Below are 15,404 nucleotides of genomic sequence, written 5' to 3'. Positions count from 1 at the left end.
AAGGGGAGGTACTTGCATTTCGGTCTCTCCTCTATTTTACCCTTGGTTGCTAGTCATGTCATTATCTCCCCCTCTAGAGCTCAATGATCATTATTTTGATTGAAGGGCATAAGATTGGTCTTCTCAATCTGTATGCCCCCAACAATAGAGGGAAGCGAGTCTCCTTTTGGAAGGAGTTACTATCTTGGGCCCCCATTGCAGATTCTTGGATCATTGGTGGCGATTTCAACATGGTTGAGTTGCCGTCAGACAAAAAGGGAGGCAGACAGGGTGGAATTCATTCTTTGGAGAGGGCAGCCTCGGATGCCTTTCTCTTTCAGTACAATGGCAAGGACACTTGGTTTGATGATGCCTTTTGTGTTATGCCACAATCACTCCTGTACTCTTGGTCGAACAGGAGAGTACACATGCCCATCCATGCACGTATTGACAGATTTTATGTAGACGATTGGGCACTTGACAGAGGTGGATCTGTATGCATTTCAACTGGGGTTACCACCTCAAATCATTTTCCAGTGGTGTTGCAGATTCTTGAGCCTCATCGGAGAGGACACTCTGCCAGTGTCAGGATTCCAGATGCCTTTTATGCAGAGGAGAGCCTCACAGAGGATATTTTACAGACTTGGGTTTCTCACATACAAGGTGGAGTTGTCCGCCCATCTCAGGTAGCTACAGCCTTATTTAGAATTAGTGACTATTATCATACAGTCGCTGATTCTAGGAGACGTGAGATTGGTATACGCCAGCAGTTAGCGTCCCTTCAGAGGGAAGAGCACAAGAGGTCCACAGATGCTTGGATTCAGGAGCGCCTTGCTGCAACAAGGGCTCATATACAGATATTGTTGGATCAAAGAGCAGAGTATGCCTTTCATGCACGGGAATCCTTTTGGATTCAGATGGGTGGCAGGGTCAACAAACACTTTTTCTCTACTCATGGACCCAGACATAGTAGAGATAGTGTCTCGCAGCTTGTTGACTCAGACGGGGTGTTACAGTCAGATCATGATGCTGTCATGCGTGTAGCTTCAAATTTTTTTGCATCCCTTTTTATTGCAGATCCGGGCACACAAGCCATAGATGATGCCAGAGAGGTTATTTGGCAGTGTATCCCTGTATTGGTGAAGGATGAGATGTATGTTTCTCTTGATGCACCTTTCACCAATGCAGAATTCAAGACTGCATTACTTGCCCTTCACAAGGGCAAGTGCCCAGGTTCGGATGGACTTACCCCTTCTTTTTTTATTACTTTTTGGAAGCAGATTGGTAATCACATTACATCAGCCCTACAGGGCGTGTGGGACTCTGGTGAGATGCGTGACTCACTTACAGATGGTCTCATTCATCTCATCCCAAAGGCGGGTAATAAGAATCTAGTGTCACAATGGAGACACATCACTCTATTGGGCATTTTTACAAGATTCTAGCGAAAGCCATTAGTATGCGGCTACAGGTTTTTCTTCCAGATTTGATTCATGACACACAGACAGGGTTTGTGCATAAGAGAAGTATTTTCAATAATATTTTCTCATTTTGGGAGGCCTCAGCATGGGCGATGCAGAGCCGCCAAAGGTTGGCCATTCTACTCTTGGACTTTGAGAAAGCTTACGACAGAGTAGACTGGGATTATTTAGAGGGTACTCCATCTCGCTTTGGTTTTTCAGATGCATGGATTAGAGGAGTATCCTCTCTCTACAAATCAGCCCATAGCCAGGTGCTTATTGGGGGGGTAAGAGGGGACATATTTTAGATCGGTAGATCACTCCGCCGCGGATGTCTTCTTGCCCCTTTTCTTTTTCTGTTTGTGGCGGAAGCTATGAGTATCTACCTTAGATCTCAAGCTGATATTTATGGGCTGAGGCTTCCTCTCCGCCGGGAAGAAGAGCTCCTGGATAGTGAGTTTGCAGATGACACGGCTGTTTTTTTGGATGCCTCCCCCAGGACACTCACTTCCTTCCGGATAGCCTTGGATTTATTTTGCATGGCTGCAGGTGCACACATTAATTGGCATAACTCCAATGGTTTTTGGATTTGCGATGATGACACCCCGGATTGGGGTAATGATATTGGTTTCACTTGGGTATAGAGGGGTGTCTCCGTCAGATATTTGGGCTGCCAGGTTGGGGTGGGCATCTCTCCTTCACAACAGTTTGCTCCTGTGTTGGAGAGCATAAGAAGAAAGCTCCTTTCCTAGAGCTCAGCCAAACTTGACTTGGCATTCAGAGTGGTGGTAGTTAACTAGGTTCTTCTAGCCACACCATGGTTTGTATGCTCTTGTTGGTGCCACTCTAAGGACTGTATCACTCAGCTCAAGAGGCCCGTACGAAACTTTTTATGGAGTGTTCTAGATGGCACAACTGATGTTACAGCCAGGGTGGCTTGGGAGACCTTGATTCTTCCTACAAGAGAAGGGGGTTTGAATATCATTGACCCGGATCTACAGTGTAGAGCCTTACTCTGCAAGGTCGTTGTGAGAAGACTTATGCCAGGGCAAGAGCCTTGGAAGGATTTTTTTATAAGATGCATACACTCTCGGACACCCACTTCATGAGATGATTGGATACACAATACTAGATGGGGTTTCACCACAGCCCACCTCAGATCTCCTTCTTCCCCTCTTATGGTTGCTATCCTGAAAGCATGGGCCAGCTTCAGGAGTACTCTTCGCAGGATTCCCCCGTCCACCCGTGAAGAGATTGAAAGGCAGCCTATCATGTGGAACGACAGTATTTTGGATGAGCATGGCAGACCACTTGGAGCTTCTCTTTACATGCAGTGGCCCAGATGGGAGAGGGGCCTTGCATCTACTGTGGGAGCATGGAAAGCCTTCACGAGGCTTCCTGCAGACCGTCAGGCCCAGGTGGTTCATAATTTCAGAGGGAGTGCAGGGAGAGTTCAACAGATTGATGCAGCCTTGCCCTTGGATTGGGTGGACACAGATGACATGCCTATTACTTGTTCCACCTGGATGGGGGCATTTTCCAGATCGGGCATTCCTTTGCAGGTGATTGCTTTACGTAACACACGAGGATGCCCTAGTCTTCGATGTTTCTTCGGGGGGCAGGTTGTCCAAGTCCACACACGATATATTGTTGGAGGTCCCATTTCAACCAGTCAGAATAGTGGGCTTCATGGAGCATGGCTTTCTTTGACAGTGGTACTTGGATCCTGACCCGCTACTCATTGCCCTGGGCTCATGGAGGCTGTGGCTCTATGGAGGTATTCCAACTAAGTTTTTGCAGTGGGACCCTGGGGAATGGGAGTGGATAGATGAAGGGCACCGAGAGAAGGGCATCCCCTTCTTTCGTTACATGGTCAGTAATGCCAAGAAATTTGAGCTCAGCTATTGGAGGCCCAGCAGAACTCCTCATTAGGAGAATTATTAGATTTCTGCAAACTTGCAGAAAATTTTTTGGCAAAGGCTTTGGAAATCCCACCGGAATAGAAAAATCACTCTCTTCTTTTCGCTTTCTATTGGGATAGCAATGAATCATTGGAGATCCAGGTTCGGAGCTGACCCTATTTGCCCTCGTTGCCTTTCTGCTTCGGAGACAGTACAGCACTGCCTTTGGGATTGTAGACAGGCGAGAATCATATGGACGGGGATTGCAAGACTTTTCAACACTTTGACCTGGGGATCAGTGGCTTGGCTCACTCTTTCAGGGCCCCAAGTTTTCTTCGAGAGACATGACTCGTCTTGGACTGTACACATCCGACGACACCGTGTGGAGTCGTGCTCTTTAGAGGATGTTCCGGCCACTCTCTTCAGGGCTGCTCATTCCTCGGTTGACTCTCCATGGGAGGTTTTAGCTAGCATTGCAGCATGGCACATTTGGAGAGCCAGATGCACTAAGGCTATGGAGGGTTCTCAGGTTCACCCTTCTCAGATCTTGGCCAGTACTTGGACAGATACGGTACACACTCTCATGGTCATATGGGCGACCATGCATGGGATCCTCTCGAGCAGCCTCCTCCAGGAGAGTTACTTTTCTCAGGGATTGGAGACACTCTCCCTTCCTTGTTGCTGAGACTTCTACAGGGTTGCGTTGGCATTTTCAGCCTCAGCCTTGGTTTCTTTCTACCTCATTCTTCTGAGGTGTTTTTTATTACATGCTTAGCATGATGTATTTCCGCTCAGAGCTTGCTCTAGCGAGTTTCTTTCTTACTTAATAGAAGTCTCTTTTTTGCAAAAAAAAAAAAAAACTATAGCAACCACTCCTTGTGTCAAATCTAGAACATACTCGATCTCACCAGCCTTGTTGCCTGAGTATTTAAGAAAGCCTGCCAACACGTGGATACATTCTACATAACTTAAAATCCATCTAACGCAGCCTTAGAGTGATACTAAAAAGTTGGCCACCCCTATAACATCACCATTAGGTGAAGACACCTTCGAAGATATGAAAAGCTCACTTCATTAATCCGCACAATTCACGAAAAGCCAGATGTCCCAGAGAATGCAATCATGCATGGCCAGCAAAATACTTGCATTGCGAAGTTGACATGCCGTTTTATGCAAAATTCTATGGCCTTGACTGCCTACAGTTTGGTATCTCCAACAATCACCCTTGCAAACTGAAGAAGGGAGAGGCTAAAGTAGCAAATTTAATGGCCTTGGCTGCCTACAGTTTGGTATCTCCAACAATCACCCTCGCAAACTGAAGAAGGGAGAGGCCAAAGTAGCAAATTTTATGGCCTTGACTGCCTACAGTTTGGTATCTCCAAAAATCACCCTTGCAAACTGAAGAAGGGAGAGGCCAAAGTAGCAAACTGCCCCATCATCGATTCACAAATCGAGAACTCTAACATGAGAAAATGCTCAGAAATGCAGATTAAGAGATGGCACTGCTTCCACAGTAGTCTGCTACACGAGCAACCCGAAAAGACACAAAAATGAATCTTTTACATAGGAAAGATTCAGATATAAACACTACACACAAGAAAGGTTCCAAAAAACTGATGAGCAACTCTGCTAGAGCACCAAATGCTCTTCTTAGAAAGTTTCATGTTGCCTTAGAAAAGAATTCTATGATCATAGCAATCATAAGAATTGCCATTCCTTGAATCTGAACTACCATCTGCTAATATATGCCATCTCTCCTGCTGATACGCTCTTCTCATGGATATCCACAAAGCTGGCTTGTTCTCTTACCTCTTCCATCACGCATCCTTTGTGTTTTTGTTCCTTTTGACTGTTTCCTTTCTTTCTCATCATATAATTTCGAATAGCAGAGCTTCGATGACTTCCCTGCTTTCCCACAATAATCACATGTTCTTATCCTCCAGCTTCATACTTGACACTTTTTTATTAGGAGTGTAGATTCATCCCCTTCGCAACTTGATTTCTTAAACCATCTATAAGTGTTGCAGACATAGTACCTAGAATCTGATCCCCATCATCTGCATGTCCTCAAACCTTGCATACTGTTCAGATAGTCATTCAAGGAGCACTACATTGCATACTCTTCAGGTAATCCTTCAAGGAGTACAGCCTGTGCATCTTCATCCTCCACCAGTGCTCCCATTCATGCGAGGTGTGAGCACAATCTCACCTGAAAGGAAGCAACAGTCTCACACTGCTCCACTTGCGCTGTTTTTCATCTTCACTCAAAAGTCTCATCCATTGTCTCCCTTTTCTTAAAAATATACCTGTATCATTGAGTTTCAAGCATGAGATGGTGCTCCACTTGCAAGGAAAATAGCCTTTTCTTGATAAACACTTTACTGTTTTTCATCTTCACTCAAAAGTCTCATCCATTGTCTCCCTTTTCTTAAAAATATACGTCTATCATTGAGTTTCAAGCATGAGATGCTTGTTTCAATCCATCCAGACATTTTTCTCCTTCCCTTCAACCTAAAATCCACGTGGCTGGTCCACATTCACATTACTGTTTAGAAAAGCGGTTTTAACATCCATCTAATAGAGAGGTAAACCACAATGAATTGTTAGAAACATGGTGAAGGGAGAGAGAGAGAGAGAGAGAGAGAGAAGGTTAGGGTGTGAGGAAATGATGCTCAAATGAAGACATGACAAAGGCTCTCATTCATTCATCAAGTGTATCATGACAAGTGAAGTACAAGCCTTTATATAGGCTACTCACACACATTCTAGCACCTAGTGCATATGGGATGATCACCAGCCTCAAATTTTAAGGCATAATCATTGACATCTTTCTTGAGGAGTCTTCTCATTTGTTTGGCTGTTACTAACTGCAACATCTGAGAGTGAATACCCATTAAACACACTTATCAATAAATAAAGTTGATATCCACATGTGTGAGGTTTCTTCCTATCAAATTACATGGCTATCTAATGTCAACTGAATGAGATATAATGGTTATAATATCATAGTGTTTGCTTGGTAACCTCATGGACCAACCCTGCCCCTCTATGGGATGGGAGACTGAGGGAAGTGAGGAATTATTTGCTCCTCCCAATTTGCAATCGTACGATATAATTGTGTGCACAATAACACGTGAAATGTTTGTTTTGAAGTAGCCTTATTAGGAGAGTATTGGATAGGGGGGTGTCCCTTTTGATGTGGCAGTTTTACCACACATGGCAACCCAACCAAATTGAAGGGGTTTTGAGGTTTTAGGGATGCAATATGGTGAACTGATCTTTTCTCAAGCTTCTCTATATTCTAATTATTTCTTAATTAGAGCTCTTAGGTCATCTTGTTAATAGGTTAGTCACTCTCTTCAAGTCTGTAGGCTCTATCCTACGGCTTTCATAGGATGAGCAGGGTGTGCAAGGTGTGCAGGGTTCCGAGGCTTTTTGTCACCTATACATATATCAGTGTCGTCATTTGTAGTATAAGTATAGCTTAGCACCTCGGGTCGTATTCCGGTGAGAGACGTAGGCTCAAGTGTGGAAAGCAAACATCATGCATGATTGTGTGAAAGGAACATTCATGAACATGGTTGGGCACCCTTGTTATTGAAAGTCGTGAAGTCCCCCAATGTTTGGAGCCAATCACAACCAAGTATGACATCTATGGGACCAAGATCCAAGCAATTAAATCGGTAGTGCAGAAGTAGTCTGAGGAAAGCTTAACTACAGCATCGGCACAAATCTTTTGGCTGGAGGTCAAAGATCCAATTTCCACCTTGACCTTCAAACTATGAGGAAGGTCAACCACATGCAACTTCAGTAAGTGGACAAACTTAGAATCAACAAAGCTATGGGTGCAACCACTATCCACAAGAATGTAGGCATCTCTGCCCACAATCCTTCCCTTGATCTTGAAAGTGGAGGAACTGCTTACACCATTACAATCATTTGCAGATATCTTGTTTTTTTCTAGTTGAGTATCCCATCTTAACTCTTCATGAGTACCATTGCCATTGCCTTCCATTGCTCTGCATGGGTCACAACAATCAAAAGAGTGTTCCAAGTTATAAGAGTTAATATTCTAGGTAGAATCTGTACCGCCTCATCATCCCTTTGGACATTTTGATCACAATCATGGAATATTTTGGAGTTTCCACTGAGGAAGAAACTCTGAAATCTCCACTATCATACTTGATTTACCATGAGTTGATTTGGCCTTGCATCCTTTGTTGTGATCCACACCCCATTTTTCACCACATTTGAAATAGAGACCTTTTTTTCTCCTCTCATCCATAAGAGATTGAGATAAACTACGCATGTATCCCCCTCTTTCCTTTATCATTATTCCATCACCTTCTTTACGATTTCTGCCAGAACTACTAGACCTTGAAGCTTATTTAGTGGAGTACCTAGGAAGGGGTTTTGAAGTCGAATGAGATTTCTGCTCACCACCAGAATTCTTTAGTGTGTAGTCCATAGTTGCTATTTTTTGGGAATATCAATCCCAATGGATTTCTCCTTAGAATTATACGTGAGTTCAAGTAGCTCTGCCAACTACATAGATCCAGAAGCAATAGCCGGCTGCAACCCAGGAATAAACTTGACCATCTTCCGTCTGTCATTAATATGTTAACAAATAAAGATATCCTCCAGAATTGCTTAATATATTGCTTGACTGGACCGTGCTGTACTAGGTCATACCATTGGCAAACATATTGGTCAACAACAAAAAGTGATGCTTGAATTCTTCCCAAGTGGATATAAGAGGTCTTATCCTATTGTTTACTTCTTGAATTGGTGTCTCCACCATGTGTGGGCATACTCTTTTAAATGCAATACTGCAATTGAATTTTGGCAAGTGTCATCCTTGGAATTAAGTTTTGCTATTTATGATTCTCTAGCAGCTTTTTGAAAGCTTTCCAAGAGCCTACAGAGGAGGGAGGGTCTCTCTCGCATTTGGACCATTGCAAATAATGGGACTTGTCAATTGGTTTGCCATGCTCATCAAGTATGCTATCAATCCACATGACAACCTGCCTATCTATTTCTTCCAGAGAAGTGGGAAAATTTTCTAAAAGAGTATCTCTGAAGCTGTTACAAGATTTCAAAATAGCAGCCAAAAGAGGAGAGAAAGGAGATCTGAGATGGGTTGAAATAAAAATCTACTTGGTACTGTCTACCCTGAGAAAAGGGATAAAAGACTATATGCATTGAATAAAGAAGTCCTTCCAAGACTCTTGCCCAGGCATAAGTCCCCTAACCACAACTTGCAAAATAAGGCCCTACATTGCATGTCTAGATCTATGATATTCAGACCCCCTTCAGGATCACGATCCCCCAAGCCACCTTGGTTGTAGTGGATCTACTGTGCCATCTAGTCCATTCCACAAAAAGTTTCTTATAGGCCTCTTGAGTTGGGTAATGCAAACCCTAGAGTTGCACTAAAGAGCCATGCTATGGTAAACAAAAATTGGTTGACAACCACCACCCAGAGGCAAGGTCCAGTTTGGCTAAACTCCGACAAAGGAGTTTCCTTCTGATACTCTTGAACATTGGAGTAAATTGCTGTGAAGGAGAGATACCCATACCAACCTGGCATCCTAGATACCCATACGAACTTGGCATCCTAAATATATGATGGGAACACTCCTTTGAATCCAAGTAAATCCAAAGTCACTCCCCCCAATCTTTGAGTACCCTCGTCACTTATCCAAAAACCATTGGATTTGTTCCAATTAATGTGTGAATCGGCTGCAGTACAAAACAAATCCAAGGCTTCCTTGAAAGAAATAAGAGTATGAGAAGTGAAAAGAGCAATAATGTCATCTGCCAACTCACAATCCAGGAGTTTCCCATTCTGTCTCAAGGGAAGTCTCAGCCTAAAAATATCAACTTGAGATATGAGAAAAATGTTCATAGCTTCAGCCACAACAGAAAAGAAAAGGGGCTAGAGGGCATCCCAGGTGGACCGATCTCTCCCCTGATCCCTCTGATAAGCACCTGGCTATGGGCTGATTTGTACAAAGAGGGAACGCCTCTAATCCAGTCATCTGAGAATACAAAACGATGAAGGGTGCCGTCTAGGAAATCCCAATCTACCCTGCCATAAGCTTTTTAAAAATCCAAAAGTAGACTAGCTAGCTTCTGGCTGCTCTGCCTAGCCCAATCTGAAGTCTCCCAAAATGTGAAGATATTATCAAATATGCCTACCATGCACAAAGCATGTCATGCTCTCGTGAATGAGATTTGAAAGCAAGGGCTGCAACCACAAACTAATTGCTTTCGCCACAATTTTATAGAAGGTGCCCAAGAGAGTGAGATGCCAGACTCACTTACGGAGGGCCTCATTCATTTGATTCCGAAAGAGGGTTGCAGGAATTTAGTGTCTCAGTGGAGACCAATTACCTTGCTGGGTACTTTGTATAAAATCCTAGTTAAAGCTATCAGCCTTCGTCTACAGCCCTTTCTACTAGATCTTATCCATGATACGCAAATGAGTTTTGTGCATGGCAGGAGCATCTTTAATAACATCTTCTCATTTTGGGAGGCTTCGGATTGGGCCATGCATAATAGCCACAGGCTGGCCATTCTACTCTTGGACTTTGAGAAAGCTTATGACAGGGTAGACTAGGGCTTTTTGGAGGACACACTTACTCGTTCTGGCTTCTCAGATACATGGATCAAAGGGGTGTCAGCCCTCTACAGATTAGCCCACAGCCAGGTTCTTATTGGTGGAGTCAGGGGGGACAGGTTGGGGGATTGACATAGGGTTCACTTGGATTCAGAGGGGGGTCTCCGTTAGGTATCTGGGATGCCAGGTTGGGGTGGGCATCTCTCCGGCACAACAATTCGCTCCCATGTTGGAGAGTATCATGAGGAAACTCATCTTTTGGACTTGACCTTGCATCCAGAGTTGTGGTTGTGAACCAAGTTTTATTGGCCACTGCCTGGTTTGTTTGCTCATGTTGGTGCAGATCTAGAGGTTGTATCGCTCAGCTCATGAGACCTATCAGGAACTTCCTATGGAACGGTTTAGATGGCACCTCAGATGTTGTAGCCAGGGTGGCTTGGGAGACCCTCATTCTCCCCATAGAAGAAGGTCTCAATATTATTGACCCGAACTTGCAGTATATGGCCTTGCTACAAGTTTTTAGTACGTGGATTGATGCTTGGATAGGAGCCCTGGAAGGATTTTTTCTCACACAACATTCAATCTTGTACCCCTTCTCATGGGGGAGATTGGTTGGATAGAAGTAGATGGATCTTTACTTCAGCCCATCTCAAATCTCCCCCTTCCCCTCTCATGGCTGCTATTCTGAAAGCTTGGGGCTGCTTCAGAAACACACTTCGCAGAGTTTCACCCACCTCTCGTGAAGAAATTCACACGCAGCCAGTCATGTGGAATGACTCGATTTTGGATGACCATGGCAGGCCACTTGGAGTGTCACATTATATGTAGTGGTCTAGATGGGAGAGGGGACCTGCTTCTACTGTAGGCGCTTGATAGGCCTTTATGAGACTTCCAGAGAATCACAGACTTTTAGCAGTTGGCCACCTCAGAGGGAGTGCACTCAGGATACAACAGATACAGGCAGCCATTCTGCCAGAGTGAATTGACACAAATGACATGTCACTCACAGAGTCCACTTGGTGGAGAGCGTTTTCAGGGACGAGCATTCCGTTACAGATTATTACACTGCAAGATCCACATGAGGATACCCTTGTCTTTGATGTTCAGTCGGGAGGCAGACTTATAAGATCTTTTGATGATATTCTTTTGGAGGTTGCATTTCAGCCTGTCAGGATTGCAGGTTTTATGGAGTGGGGCAGGGACTCATAGTGGTATCTTGACCTTGATCCTATTCTCCTTGTGTTGGGGTCTTGAAGACTCTGGCTGTATGGTGGTTCCTCTATTAGGTTCTTGTAGTGGGACCCAGGGGAGTGGGAATGGATTGACGAGGGCCTTCTTTCGCTACACAGTTAGAAATGCCCGGAGGTAGTACTTTTTCTGAGGTTCCGGTCATGCCAAGCTTTTTGTCGCTTCTGCCAAACTTCTTGAGCGAAAACTGCTTCACGTCGATGCTCTGCCAGTGCTTCCAAATCCCACAAGCGTTCCATTGTGCAGGCTTCAAGGTTGTCATTTTTGTCTGGAAGAATCCTGTGAGAGTCAAGATGAAATTCATAAGGCATAACGGCCTCCAATCCATAGACCAGCTCGAAGGGTGAATACCCAGTACTCGCCTTGTAAGCCGTTCGATAGGCGAATAAAGCAGCTGGAAGTACGTCGTCCCAATCGGCTAAAGAATTTAGGCAAAGTCGATGCACGATCCCGCACATTGTGCGATTTGAGCTCTCACCTAGACCATTGGCACGTGGGTAATAGGGAGATGAAAATTTGTGAACTATTTGAAGCAGGTGAACTAGTGCAGCAATGGTGTCATTTAGGAAGTGAGACCCTCTATCACTTATCAACTCAATAGGACAACCAAACCGAGAGATGATCTGGTCATATAGAAATGTGGCTACTACCTGGGCTGTACAGTTCTTGACTGCCTTGGCTTCGACCCATTTGGTTCCATAGTCGGTGGCAAGCAGAGCATACTTGTTCCCTCGGCGTGTGGCAGGAGAGATGGGTCCAATGAAATCCAATCCCCAGCGATAGAAGGGAGGCACCGGAGTGAATGGTTTGAGAGAGAGGTACTCACGCCTTGTAGGCTTGGGACCCGCTCGTTGACATGAATCACATCTGGTCACATGAACATGGCAGTCGCGGAAGAGCTTGGGCCACCAGAACCCTGCTCGCATGATCTTACGAGCAGTAGCATCTGAGGCCATATGCCCTCCACCTATGCCAGCATGTGCCTCTTTAAGAATGGATTGTGTCTCGTGCGGAAGCACACACCGTCTCAAGATCTGATCCTTCCCAAGCTTGTACAATTGACCTGCAATCAACTTAAAAGGAGCAGCTTGAAGGATGCGTTTGCGTTTCTCTGTTGGAGTTAATCGTGGAGGAAAGCCACCTGTAGACAAGAGGTGTACTATGTTGGCATACCATGGTGGGAAGCAGTCCACCGCAAATAGGCATTCATCAAGTAGTGCTGTTATTCCGAACAAGCCCGCATCGGGTAAGTCATCGGTGATACCACTGGCTGGTTCCCCGGAATGTAACCTAGACAAGTGGTCTGCAGGTTGATGCAGTCTCCCAGCCCTCACCACAATGTCGAATTCAAATTCTTGTAAAAGAAGAATCCATCTGCTTATCCGGCCACCAAGAGTAGGCTTATTCAATAAATACTTAAGAGCTTGATGATCAGTGATGATCACAAACTTGTTGCCCAAGAGGTAGTGACGATACTTGGTCATGGCATAAACCATGCCGAGGCCCTCCCTTTCTGTGGTACTGTAATTGTGTTCTGCTCCATTGAGTTGTCGACTCGCAAATTAGATCGGCAAATCAATCTTGGTATCCTGGTTAGGTTGAGCCAGTATAGCACCTACTGCCCACCCACTAGCATCCACATGGACATGAAAAATTACATCCCAATCGGGCTGCCTGAGGATGGGGGCCTTCACGAGGCGATGCTTCAGATCATCAAAGGCTAGTTGTTGTGGGGTGGCCCAGACAAACGATCGGTCTTGATGTAGGAGTTCTGTTAGTGCAATAGCAATGTCGGCATAGAAACGTATGAACCTTCGGTAATATCCTACATGCCCTAAGAAGGACTTCACCTCTTTGGGTGTACGAGGGATGGGCAATGAGATGATCACCTCTACCTTTGCGGGATCCGTGGTCATGCCCTCAGCAAAAACAATATGACCAAGGAGAACACCTCGGAGTGCGAGAAAGAAACATTTGTCAGGGTTCAAACACAAGCGCACTTCTCTGCACTTATCAAAGACCCATCTCAACTTATGTAGATGATCATTTTGTATGGCCGGATCAAGATGGGAGGCCGATTTACCATTAAAAACAGAGAAGTCATCTAGAAATACCTCAAGAAACTTGCCGATATTCTCTTGACAGAGTTTGGTTACGAGTCGTTGAAAGGTTGCCGGGGCATTACATAGTCCAAAGGGCATCATTCGGTAGGCATATGTTCCCCATTGAGTGACAAAGGTAGTCTTGGGCTGATCCTGTTCTTTCACTCGGACTTGGTTGTACCCGCTATATCCATCCATGAATGAGTATAAAGCATGTCCTGCCAGCATGTCCTGCCACTGTCTCCAACACTCTATCTGTGAAGGGAAGGGGGAACCTATCACGTCGTGTTGCAGCATTCAAACTCCGATAGTCAACACATATTCTAAGTTTGCCGGTCTCTCTTTTGGGTACAATGACAATTCCACTGACCCAATCGGAGTAATCCACTGGGTAGATTAATCCTGCTTGCTCCATTTTCTGTATATCTGTTTGGACTGCCTTGCCGTAGTTAGGATTCATGCGGTATGGACCTTTAATCACAGGGTCTGCATCGGGATATAAGTCGATGCTATGCTCCATGAAATCAGCGGCGGGCACCCCCTTCAGATCCTTGTAGGACCAAGCAAAGACATCCACAAATTCTTTAAAAAGGTTGGTGACTGCAGCTAGAAGATAGTCATGTTCCCAGACCCAAGTGGCTAACTTCAAATGCCTGGGTTGGTCCTCACTTCCAATGTTGAGATACCGCCAGTTTTGTGCCTCATCAACAGGGGCAATGCATTGGGATGTTGAGGTACTTGGTTCACCCATTCTCAGTCCTGTATGTGCGTCCCCCTGTATGTGCTGGAGTATCTTCAAGGGGAAAGTCCCCCTCCACTTCTCTCAACCAAGATGAGGGGTAAGTAACTGGGGGGTTCTCAGGCAGATGTAGAATCAGTAGATGTTGCACATGTTGTGTGCCTTCGATGCCTCGGTGACTGTTTCAGCATGCCCCGGTAAGGTAAGCCTTCGACCTCATAAGTGGTTTCCGGAAGGTCTTGAATTGAGGGGTGGTCGGCTTCTGATAAGAAAAGGTCAAGCAAAGTGAGATCGGCCATGTCCTCATCTCTGTATCCGGTATGCACCCTGGGTCCGCCCAAGACCTCAAGCTGTTGGTGGTGATTCTCCTCAAGTTCAGCAATGTCTATGTCACTTTCTTCTAAATCACTATCATCATCAGTCTCGTCTTCATTAGTGTTCCTGTCTTCTCTATTACCATCATTGCACTTAGCAGTACCATGGTTGTACACCGTAGTACCATGGTTGTGCACCGTAATACCATGATTGTACTCTGAAGTACCATTGGTGGGTTGTGCACTACTAGCCTCGTCCCTAGTAGATCCTTCATTGTATCCTATAGTATTGTCAGCATCATTTTGACCAATGTCCTCCATGTCGGCCACTGGACGATCCTCAATGTTTACTGCAGTACCATCATTGTGCTCAGTACGATCTGTGGTGTCCACTGTAATACCCCTAGTGACCATTCTCTTATACACGTGTGGACTATTGCAAAGTCCAAAGGGCATCCTTTCGTAAACTAGTTCAGCCAGACCCTGTCGTTGTTCTGGGTGGATTTCTGATACTGTAAGTAGGTGTTCTTCTTGATCTTCATGTTGGCATAGTTCCACCATGTTGACCGCTAAGGAGCCCAGGGCTCCCATCCAATCCAAAATGATAGCCTCCTCGTCTTCTTGATCAGCCCGATCCAACAAGTAGGTCAAACTTTCAAATCCTTCTAGGGTTGTCTCCTCATTGATATCTTGGTCACCACCCCTGGGCCAGTCCCCACAGGCCCAATGCTCCTCTTCGACTCCGGCTTGTTCTTCAAAATCCTCCTCTCCTAGTTCTATTGGTATGTGCCTTGCCTGCCCTGTGACCATATCTATTTCGAGGGATGTCGATCCCAGGGGCAATCGAATTTCATCAGTTGACCAATCCTGAATGGCTTTTGAAGACCGCAACCATGGCCTACCAAGAAGTAGAGGGTAAGTTTGTTCATTTTCGGTCATATCAAGGACAACAAAATTGGAGAGAAAAGTTACTCCGCCAATCTTCATGTGAACACCTTTGACTGCACACATTGGTTTTACTCTGCGTTGATCAGCCATG

At 45.1% G+C, this 15,404-nt stretch overlaps 1 protein-coding gene across 3 annotated transcripts in view; it reads right to left on the bottom strand.

Moving 5' to 3' along the window:
- Positions 1 to 15,404, bottom strand: part of LOC147899845 (uncharacterized) — a 360,557-nt gene that overhangs the window by 24,097 nt on the left and 321,056 nt on the right. The window lies entirely within an intron of this gene.

This window comes from Dipteris shenzhenensis, chromosome 7, assembly GCF_047967505.1.
Source record: "Dipteris shenzhenensis isolate YYH24624 ecotype China chromosome 7, Dip_SZ_1.0, whole genome shotgun sequence".
Taxonomy (NCBI): Eukaryota; Viridiplantae; Streptophyta; class Polypodiopsida; order Gleicheniales; family Dipteridaceae; genus Dipteris; species Dipteris shenzhenensis.
This window is presented reverse-complemented; position numbering and strand designations above follow the sequence as displayed.